Source organism: Phodopus roborovskii, unplaced genomic scaffold (assembly GCF_943737965.1).
Source record: "Phodopus roborovskii unplaced genomic scaffold, PHOROB, whole genome shotgun sequence".
In the NCBI taxonomy this organism is placed as follows: domain Eukaryota; kingdom Metazoa; phylum Chordata; class Mammalia; order Rodentia; family Cricetidae; genus Phodopus; species Phodopus roborovskii.
Window position 1 is genome coordinate 12,812,422 of NW_026126409.1, and position 9,803 is coordinate 12,822,224.

A 9,803-nucleotide genomic window follows, 5' to 3' on the forward strand; every position below is an offset into this window, starting at 1 on the left:
TGTCTTTAGATCATGTTCTTTACCTAGCAACACAGCCATATCTACTTCAGATTTTATTCACTGAACAACTTTGGCTTTATTCATGAACTTTTAAAACTAAATCCCTTAGTTGCATAACAGTTCAACAACAACCTACAGATGTAGTGTGCCTTCAGTTGTGTGACAGCCCAATAACAGCCTACAGATATAGTGTTCCCTAAGCATTGTTTGAGGACCTGATTCTGGGCATCCTGTATGAAACCTCAGAGAACAGGAGACAGGGCCCTGCCATCACCTTCCTCAGATAAACCAAGATGCTTTTTAACCTGGAGGCTGGAGATCCTGCAGCAAGTAGGCAAAAGTCAACATTCAAGGACCTAAAACAGACTCCCTGGGTTGTTCCAGAATAGGAAGGAAAGGAATGGAACAAAACAAGATTTATGGAATTAGCTGGATATCTGAAAAAAATTGCAAAAAAATAAATGTGTGAAGGATGAATCTTAGGAAAGAAAAATTGTATGTGCATGTGAGACCCTGGGTTCCAGTGCAGCAACACACACACACACACACAAACACACTTTCTTCGCCTGTCTTGGCATCCCTGGATGATGGACTGTAACCCATAAGCTGAAATTAATCCTTTCCAATCCAAGTTGGTTTTGGTCACAGCAACAAAAATCAAAGTGGACTAACATATTCACCTGCATCACTTTCATTGTTAGTTCCAGCAGATACTTCTGTCATTGTTTTTGATCAAATATTATCTAGTTTAAAAAAAGATACAGGACTGGCTGACATTTTTCCACGATTACTTGCTTATGTCACTTTGCCAACCAGGTCACCACAGGCGTTTCTCTAGCTTCAAGACTCAAAGGCATTATAGTAAGTGAACAGAACCAGACACAGAAAACTCCATACTTCATGGTTATTATCTGTATGGCAATCTCACAGAGTCAGTATCACAGGTAATGGAAATAAATTCATGACTGCACGAGGCTGAGATTAGGGGGGAAACATCCAGAGAAAGCAGGGGTTATTGTGGGTAATGGAAGTTTTCTATATTTTGAGTATTCTGATAATTATATGGAAAAAAGACTAAATGTGTTGATTCACTCCAGCAGGGAGCTGAACTCTTCAGCAGCACACATGGCCGGAAGGCTGAGCTTGCTCTTGGCTTTGCTGTCGAACCTTGCATCACATTTTCTGGTTATGTTTGCTTTCTTCAAAGGATTTCACAGTGTGTCTGTGTGCCCTTGTTGGCTGTGCCTCATGTGCAAGTGATGTCTTTGTTTCAAGGGAGTGTGGCTGGCTTTCTCTCCCTTCCTGGCTTTCTCTGTCTCTGCACCCGCTATTGTTTGTTTGTTTGTTTTTCTCCTTTCATTTTAATTTTTAATATAACTATGTAATTTTCCTCTTTCCCTTTCTTCATCCAAACCCTCCACACACACCCTCCTCACTCTCTTTTAAATTACTATCTATTTTTAAATTGATTGTTGTTTTACACACACACACACACACACACACACACACACACACACACAGTCTATATAATGTTACCTGTACATGTGTTTCAGGGCTGAGTTTTGGATAACCAGTTGGTGTGCTCTTCCCTGGGGAAGACTGTTTCTCAAGTTTTCAGCATTCCTTGGTTGCCCTTAGCTCTTTGTATAGGGTTGAGGCCTCCTAGGCATTTCCTGTCAATGTTAGCACATTGATTGCTGTCTTTGTTCTGCATATGTTTAAACAATCATGTTGGTGGGACATTATGGATTTAGTTTCTGACATTGCTAGGAGACACAGTCTCACAGCAAACACCCTGGTCCTCTGGCTCTTACAAATCTTCCTGCTCCCTCTTGTGCAAAGATTCCCCCAGCCTTAGGTATAGAAGTTGTATTGTAGATGTTTCTGTTGGGGCTGGGCTCCACAGCTCTGCATTTTTAATTAGTTGTGGCTTTCTGTAATGGTCTCTGTATGTTGCAAAAGACATCTTCTTAATGAGGGACAAGTACTACATTTATCTGTGGGTATAAGGACAACCATTAAGAGTGTAGCCAGGGATTAGACTGACTTAGTAAAGTAGTGGTTGTGGATTCTCCTCCAAGATTCATGACTTAAATAACCCTGGGTAGTTAGCTAAGTTTCCAGCACCAGGCATGATTTCCCTCTTGTAAAGTGGGTCTTAAGATTAATTAGAGAGTGTTGGTTACAACAAAGGTATTCGTGCCACTACTGTACCCTGAGAGTTATTGTGCTATGCTGGTGGTTGTTAGGGCTCACAGGTATCATAGCTTGGAGAATTGTTGGTTGCTGCTCTCGCTGGGATGCTGTCATGGAACCTTCCTTCTTCCATTTATCCTGTTCTTGTGCATATCCCATGATGGTTCCTGTCTAATTATGACACATCCCTGAATGAGGAAAACCCTCTGAGATTAGCTGTTTGGGGAGGTTCTGGGAGACAGAAGGTCACACCTGGCTGGCAGGAGTCCCTGTGAAGAAGGTTGAATGTGGGTGGTGATAGAGTCCTGAACAGGCAGGTCTGGGCTGTTCACAGTGGGGTGTGCCCTTCCTCTACCCATCTTTCCAATGATCTTCTTGCAAGCGAGTCTCCTCTGGTGACACCAGTTTCTCTCTCTCTCTCTCTCTCTCTCTCTCTCTCTCTCTCTCTCTCTCTCTGTCTCTCTCTCCTATTTTCTTCCTTTCCTTTCATTTCCCTAATTCTCTTCCTGTGGTACTAGGGATTAAACTAGGTCTCATGCATGCTGTGCTCTGTCTCTGCTACATGTCCCAGTCCAGCTAAGCTTCTTTACCATGGCAAGCAGGTCCAAGGAAACTCCTGGTGCTGGTCACAGCCTGCTTTTCCCCCCAAGCACATGATGTGCTTGGGGCCCATTTGGCTCCTGTGATGTGTGCTACCCCCATGACATTTCCCATTTGCTGTAGGTCAGATCAACTGTCACCTGGTTTCACTGGAACTTCTCTTTCTCTTTTCCCAGAAGAAAAGAGGTTAAATGTCATCTCTACTCAGCCAATTCACCAGGTCTAGACCCTCTACCAGATCACCAGGGCCCATGGCCAGGCCCTTGGTCTTTATGGGTGTTCTCTCTTCCCAGGGTTCATGGGGTTCACAGTCTCATGCTGCCTCTGTGGGCTCTAGTCTAATGAGTCATATCTCTCTGCCCTGGGAAAATTCCCCATGTTGTTTTAAGTAATCCCTCACCCTTCTGGCTTCTTTCCCCTGCCTTTGGCCCTGCTCTCCCTTCTCGAATGCTTCTCCAGCTGTTTCTTGAGGTGGGTCCTGTGAGTCACTGAACTCTAGACTCCATTTTTCTGCCTATAGAATCTTAGGTTTAGCTATCCTATTTCAAGTTGTGTCCTCCTCTCTGCCTGTTCTTACCTAGGACCCTGCCCTTGCACGCTGGATTTACAAAGAAAAACAATTTGTAGAAGGGTAATATTTACTTTGGATTTTGTGTTTCTGCTCTGCAGATTTCTCCGTGGCAGGCCCTTGTTTTGTGCTGATGGTTGTCTCTGCCGGTCTGGCCCTCTGGCTGCTTAGTTGTGTTAAGAATCAGCGTGAGGAGACTTTGCAGAGTCCCCTAAGTACGAAAGAAAACTATGCTTACAGATGTCATTTATTGGCTGGGCTTTGTTGTGGATGGATGGTATGTTCGACTCTAGGCAGGAAATCTCTCTCCCCTTTCCCCTCTTCCCAACAAGCCTGCATTCAAATCAGAATTCAGATTCTCCTCTGGGTCCAGACCCATGCTAAAAGCAGTGACCCCACCGGATATGGATCTTAGGGAAACAGCCCCTTTCTGTGTGCTTACAGCAGCCTGCTTGGCGAGGAGAATAAGGCTTCGTCTGCCAGCAGTGTGCCTTCTGGGCCTGCACCCCCACCCCCAGCTTGCCCCTCTGTGTTCCTTTGGCAAGGCAATACCGCCCCTGTGGCTGACCTCTGCAGCCCCTGGTTCTGACTGCCACTCTAGCTACAACCCTTCCCTCCCTTTGCCACCCTTACCTCCCACAGCGTAATTCCCACTGCCTGCCCCAGCTATGCTTTCTCTGTGTGTCCTAATCCCCATGCCAAGGGGACAGGACACGTGTGCACTCCGTTTCAAGGCTGTCCCACCCCTAGGAGACACCTGGGGACCTTCCTCCAGTTCCGGAGGCCTGGACATGGTACTCCCAATGCCCTTAAAATATAGAAACAAAACTAGACTGATAACTTGGAAGACTCGGGTACTCTGAACGCTGGGAGTGATTGCCATGTTTGGTCACAGCCTTTGCCTGGGGCTCTGCCAAGACTATCAGCAGCTCCTTGTTGGCTGCAGCCGCTTGTTTCTCTGTCTCATCTAGTTTGGCTCTCAGCCATCTTCCTGGGCTCCCCAACTTGTACAGAAAGACTTGGGCACTTAGAGCCTCCTTGCCTTTGAATGAATGTGCTTTCTGGAGAAAAGTTTGCTACTCAGCTATGCCAAACATGCATAGCCCTGGAAAGGGCCCACACAGCCCCATTAGCCACTGGAAGACGTGGACTCTACATCATTCTCTCACTGTGCCCTGCAGATGGTAGTTTCTCTGCAGGTGATGACACCGCTGGCCTCCACTCACTGTGCTTCCTGTTCTTGTGTGGCCACTTCATCCCAAGCAGACTGCTTCATGGTGAAAGCAAAACCCTGGCGGCTCCACTAACATGAAAGGCTGCAGCCAGCGCACCACATGAAGAAATAGCATCTTACTCACTGTATAATCTGCTTCCTGCGGATTTCGAGGTTTTTCTCTTGGTTGACAATTCACTCTCTAATTCTCTGGTGGCTTTCAAAGGCAGAGCTCACAACCAAATTATTACCCACACTTATGGGCAAAACATCACGTAACCAAGCATGTTATTAGCTGCAGTGTTTAGGATACAGCTGTGGACAATTTGAAGCTGTGGGTTTTCAGAGTTGGGGTTGGGTTTTTGCTTTTTTTTTTTTTTGAGACATTTTCTTCAAATGAAACTAAGTGCAGTACCAACATACTAAATACGATTGGGAGAAGCCCCCCTAATGCAGGGCACTCCCATTCTGTGGTGGCTCTGTGCCAGCCTCAGAAACACCAGCATAGAAAGTACCATCCCACAGTTGTGGGGCTCTGGACTTCGGCTTCTTCTGCTTCTTGCTAAGTCAGGGTCTATCCCACAGAGGGTCTGTGCGCCAGGAGCAGTGGGAAAATGACAGAGCCCAACACAGCCAAGGCTAGCCAGGAGCGAGGAGGGATGAGAGCCTTTGAGTTGGCAATGACCAGAGAGTTTTGGCAATCTTTATCTTTTCTCCTCCTTTCTTTTCTTTCTTTCTTTCTTTCTTTCTTTCTTTTTTTTTTTTTTTTAACTTGAGACAGAATCTCACTGTGTAGCTTTGACTGGCCTGCAATTCAGACATCTGCCTGCCTTTGCCTCTGCCTCAATAGAGACATGTACTACCACACCAGCTATGTTTGGCAATCTTGTCCAATGTGGTCTCCATGGAGGTAAGAGGTCAGGAACATGTCCGGAAAGGGCTCGATGAACTTCAGTTGCCATGGTGCTCCTGTCGCTCCCAATAGCATCCAAACAAGAGGAAGGAGTTCCCTCCACCTCCTTCCTCAAAGAGGAGCAACAACTTGCTTTTCAGCTGAAGACCTGACCAACCTTTTTTTTTTTTCAACTGTCATATCCTAACATCAACATGAACTGAAAGGTCACAAACACAGGGTCTGAGCAGAAAGAACAGCACTGCACCAGGAATCAGAACTGGCTAGGTGGTGGTAGTGCTCACCTTTTATCCCTGCACCTGGGAGACAGGCAGAGGCAGGCAGATCTCTGAGTTCAAGGCCAGCCTGGTCTACAGAGTGAGTGTCAGACAGCCAGGGCTACACAGAGAAACCCTTTCTTCAAAATCCAAAACATGAATGGAAGAAAGAAAGAAAGAAAGGAAGGAAGAAAGAAAGAAAGAAAGAAAGAGGCAGGGAGGGAGGGAGGGGGGAGAGAGGGAGAGAGAGTCAGAGTTTCTCCTGGACAGAAACTTCTATTCATCCCGAGAAAGCCGCTTCAAGAATTCATCATTCAAACGTGGCCAGCAGTGGGCAAGGGTGAAAGACAATAGCCCTGTTTGTAAATTCAGGGCAACTGTGTAGACCAACCAGCTGCAGCTATAAGGCAAACATAACTGGTTCTTATCTGAGGTTGCAGTGACTTCCACCTCTACCCAAGCTGCGTCACTATCAGGGTTCACAGAGGATCACCCTAGGAAGTTCTGGGCCCTTTGGAATTCTCCAACCAGGAAATAAGTTTAAATATCTTGCAAGCCATGTCCAGTTTCTCTGTGGTATTTGAAAACTGATCACCAGAAATCTGATTTTTTCCATTAGGGAGTATGGTACCTATCTTAGGGGGAAGGGGAAGAGGTCCATGTCATCTATGGACATGGATTGGGCATTGCCTTGTTTTACGAGTAGGGCTCTCCAGTCTGTCTCCATCCACCCAAGGCTGCTCAAGACAGAACTGAATGATTCTGTAGTAGTCTGTGACAAATTCAAGGGCATGGGGTGTCTTCTATATCTTCTATATAGGAGAGCCACTTGGAGCTCCTTGGGCCTCTTACCCCAGTTCTCTGAAGGCCATTCCCAACTGCTATGCAGGGTTGAGGACAATCTCACAGTCGTTGTTTGTGGGATATTTTCCTTACAGAAAATGAGGCAAGGCTGGGCTAGGTGTCTATTTGTACCTCTCAGCCTCTTCCCCCTTGGTCCATGTTCACAGAACTAACTACATTCACTGATGAAAATGTTCATTGTGTAGGATGAGGTAAGAGGGAAACGAAAATAATGCCCAGAGTGGCCTTCTGGGACACAAAAGCTCCTTTCTAGAGGTCGATGCACATTATTAGACCCCCCCAAACAAACCCTTTGCAGCTTAAGAATCTACTTCAAAACATACTTCATTCACTGCACAAGGAACAATTAAAGGGAGAGACAACATAGCCCAATGCTTCTCAACCTATGGGTCCTGTATATCAGATATATACATTATGGTTCATAACAGTAGCAAAATTACAGGTATGAAGTATCAGTGAAATAATTTTATGGTTGGGGTCACCACACCAGGAGGAACCATATTAAAGGGTCACAGTCTTAGGAAGGTTGATAGCAACTGCCTTAGCCCATGGGAGGAGACCAGAGAAGGATGCATACCACAGCTGTCTCCAAACAGTCAGGGCCATCTAGATGGAAGGGCATCTGTGTTTTGTGGGGCCAGCAATAGGTAGAATTAGAAAGTTGATTTTAGCCCATCTATATCATGTTCCCAAGTCTTAAGTTGACACTAAGCCAAGTTCCAAAATGATGTGGCAATTTGTCCATCAAAAATCTGAATTGATAAAATGGAAGTGTATGGCAACCAGGCCCTGCCTCCTTCGATCCTGAGATTTTTGGGGGGCACTCCCCTTCAAATGTGCTTCTATCTTTGATCTTATTCAGTTCTCCTGGCACCTCTAAGAGGTGTCTCTTTTGTCCTTTGCAAGGACAGTAGGGCCCAAAGGTGACTGATTTCCCCAAGGGCATCAGGTCAGAGAAGATGGGTAGGATATAGATATGGACATTTTTGCCTACAAGCTACCAAGATACATTCTAGCCTGTCAGTCAAAACTGAGCTGAGCACCTGGTCCCCAGCACTCTGCTGATAAAGGGTTTTGAGCCCCAGGAAGAAGAAATTATTTAATTCTCACCAATTTGAGTAAAATTGGCCCAGCACAATTTATATGCATTCTGAGCCTCCAAGCGGTTCCTGAGAATCCCCAGTGCTGTTGCTGTGCCTCTACTGCAGGCACACTGACTCCCAGTGAGGAAATCTACTTGTAGCCTGGTGTTAGCTAGTCACCCCTGCAGGTTAGTCACCACTAGACTGGGAGACAATTTCCTCTAGGACATAAAGGGATTACAGTGATGGTTGCCACCAGAGGCAGAGCCATCTAGTGACAATTCCTTCTGAGACATAGAGCCATCCTGTGACTATTGCCACCTGAGAGACAACACTGCCCCTATGGCCCTGTGAAAATCCTCCCCTGATCCTGGGATTTCTTTGTCTGAGACCATAACAGTGATTTCTCTTCCCAGATGCCACTCCTCTAGAAGGCTGAAGGACTTTTGAGTTCACCAGAAATACTCAGCCCTCCTGAGTTTCAATTTTCTTGTCAGGAAGGCTGAGTTTAAGGAGTAGGAGCAGTAGCAGTATTCTGGTCAATCTGTTAAGGGTATCTGTTAAGATATCCTATTTGGCCCACCCTCGCATCCAGGAGACATCCTCCCCTGCAGATGAGGGCCAGTGACATAAGGGTGTGTGTGTGTGTGTGTTGGGGTGGTGCTTTAAAGTCCCCTGTTGTTATTCATTTCCAAAAGTCTTCCATATTCTTTTTTTTCCTTTTTTATTTATTTATTTATTTTGTATAACCAAGTCCATTTAAATGAAAACATTTATAGACAATATTTGGGAATTTGGTGTCGTTCTTTCCAAACTACTTCCTGTTGATAAGGGGCGCTGTTATGGGGGATTCTAAGAAGATGCAGAAATCCTGGCTGTAGTCTGTAAGGCTGCTTTGTCCAGCTGTTTTGAATGTAGGATCACCTGGTACTCTGTTTCAGGCGGTCTGGCTTGATCAAACCACATTAGAAGTTTTCCATATTCTATAGAAGAAATTGGGGTAAAGATCCCCAGCAGGGAGACTGTGCAGAAAGTACGGATACAGAGCTAGGCTTGGAACCGTGCCTCCCCTACACCATGGCCTGTGAGCACTTGGCAAAACAGCCCAAGTTGTAGGTGTCTGCTGCTTTTCAGCAGAAGTGAACTGGGTTCAAACCTGTTGTCCTTCTTGGCCTGGTTTGAATGATGAAGGACAAGGGAATTCTCCCTAACAGATACCTTTCCCAGTTCCTTAGTGGCCTAGACACAGTCCTCTGCTTTCCCTGCATGTGCCCTACTCCGCAGATGTGCTGGGATTTCCAGAGCCAGGAGAGTTGGTAATGCGGCACAGAGCACCCACGGCCATAACTAGAAACTGGGAACCAGGATGGCAGGGTAGAACTCTGCCCTATGACACGGTACAGTGACAGCTTGCATGTCACTTGAATGACTTAAGCTCAGGGATAGAGAGGTGTCTGGGGGTAAGGCTGATTGTAAATGGTGTGACGGAGAATGTGTTCATCAAATAGTTTTTTTAAGAATTGTCATGTAAATGTGGTTAACAATAAAATCACAGTTTCCAGGTGTGGTGATGCACATCTTTAATCCCAGAACTTTGGAAGGCAGAGGCAGGGGGATCTCTGTGAGTTCCAGACTAGCCTGGTCTACCTATGAGTTCCAGGCTAGCCCTGGCTATGTAGTGAGACCCCATCTCAAACAACAGCAACCACTTCCCTCTCATCTGCTCAAGTCAGCTTTTCCACAATGACTCTGGGCTGGTTGGGACCTGTACCTCAGACAGGATGGTTTTACACTTGCTCAGATGGCGCTGTACATCCTTCCCAGCCGGTCCAATGCAGTCTGCACGTCTCCTGCCACATCGCACTCCAGGTCCCCTGGCAGCAAGACAACCATACAAATCACTTGTGTACATTATGCCCCTCTCTTCTAGGTGAGCTCATTAAAAATATGCTCATAGGAGAACAGAACATATGTCATGATATGTGGTGTGAGGAGGACCTTGATGGATCCCATGGCGGGTGAGGGATGAATACACCCGGCACGCAGAACTTATACATGGGAAGGAAGTTTTATTGGGGGAAGGGAAGAGAGTGAGGGAAGAGAAAGGAGA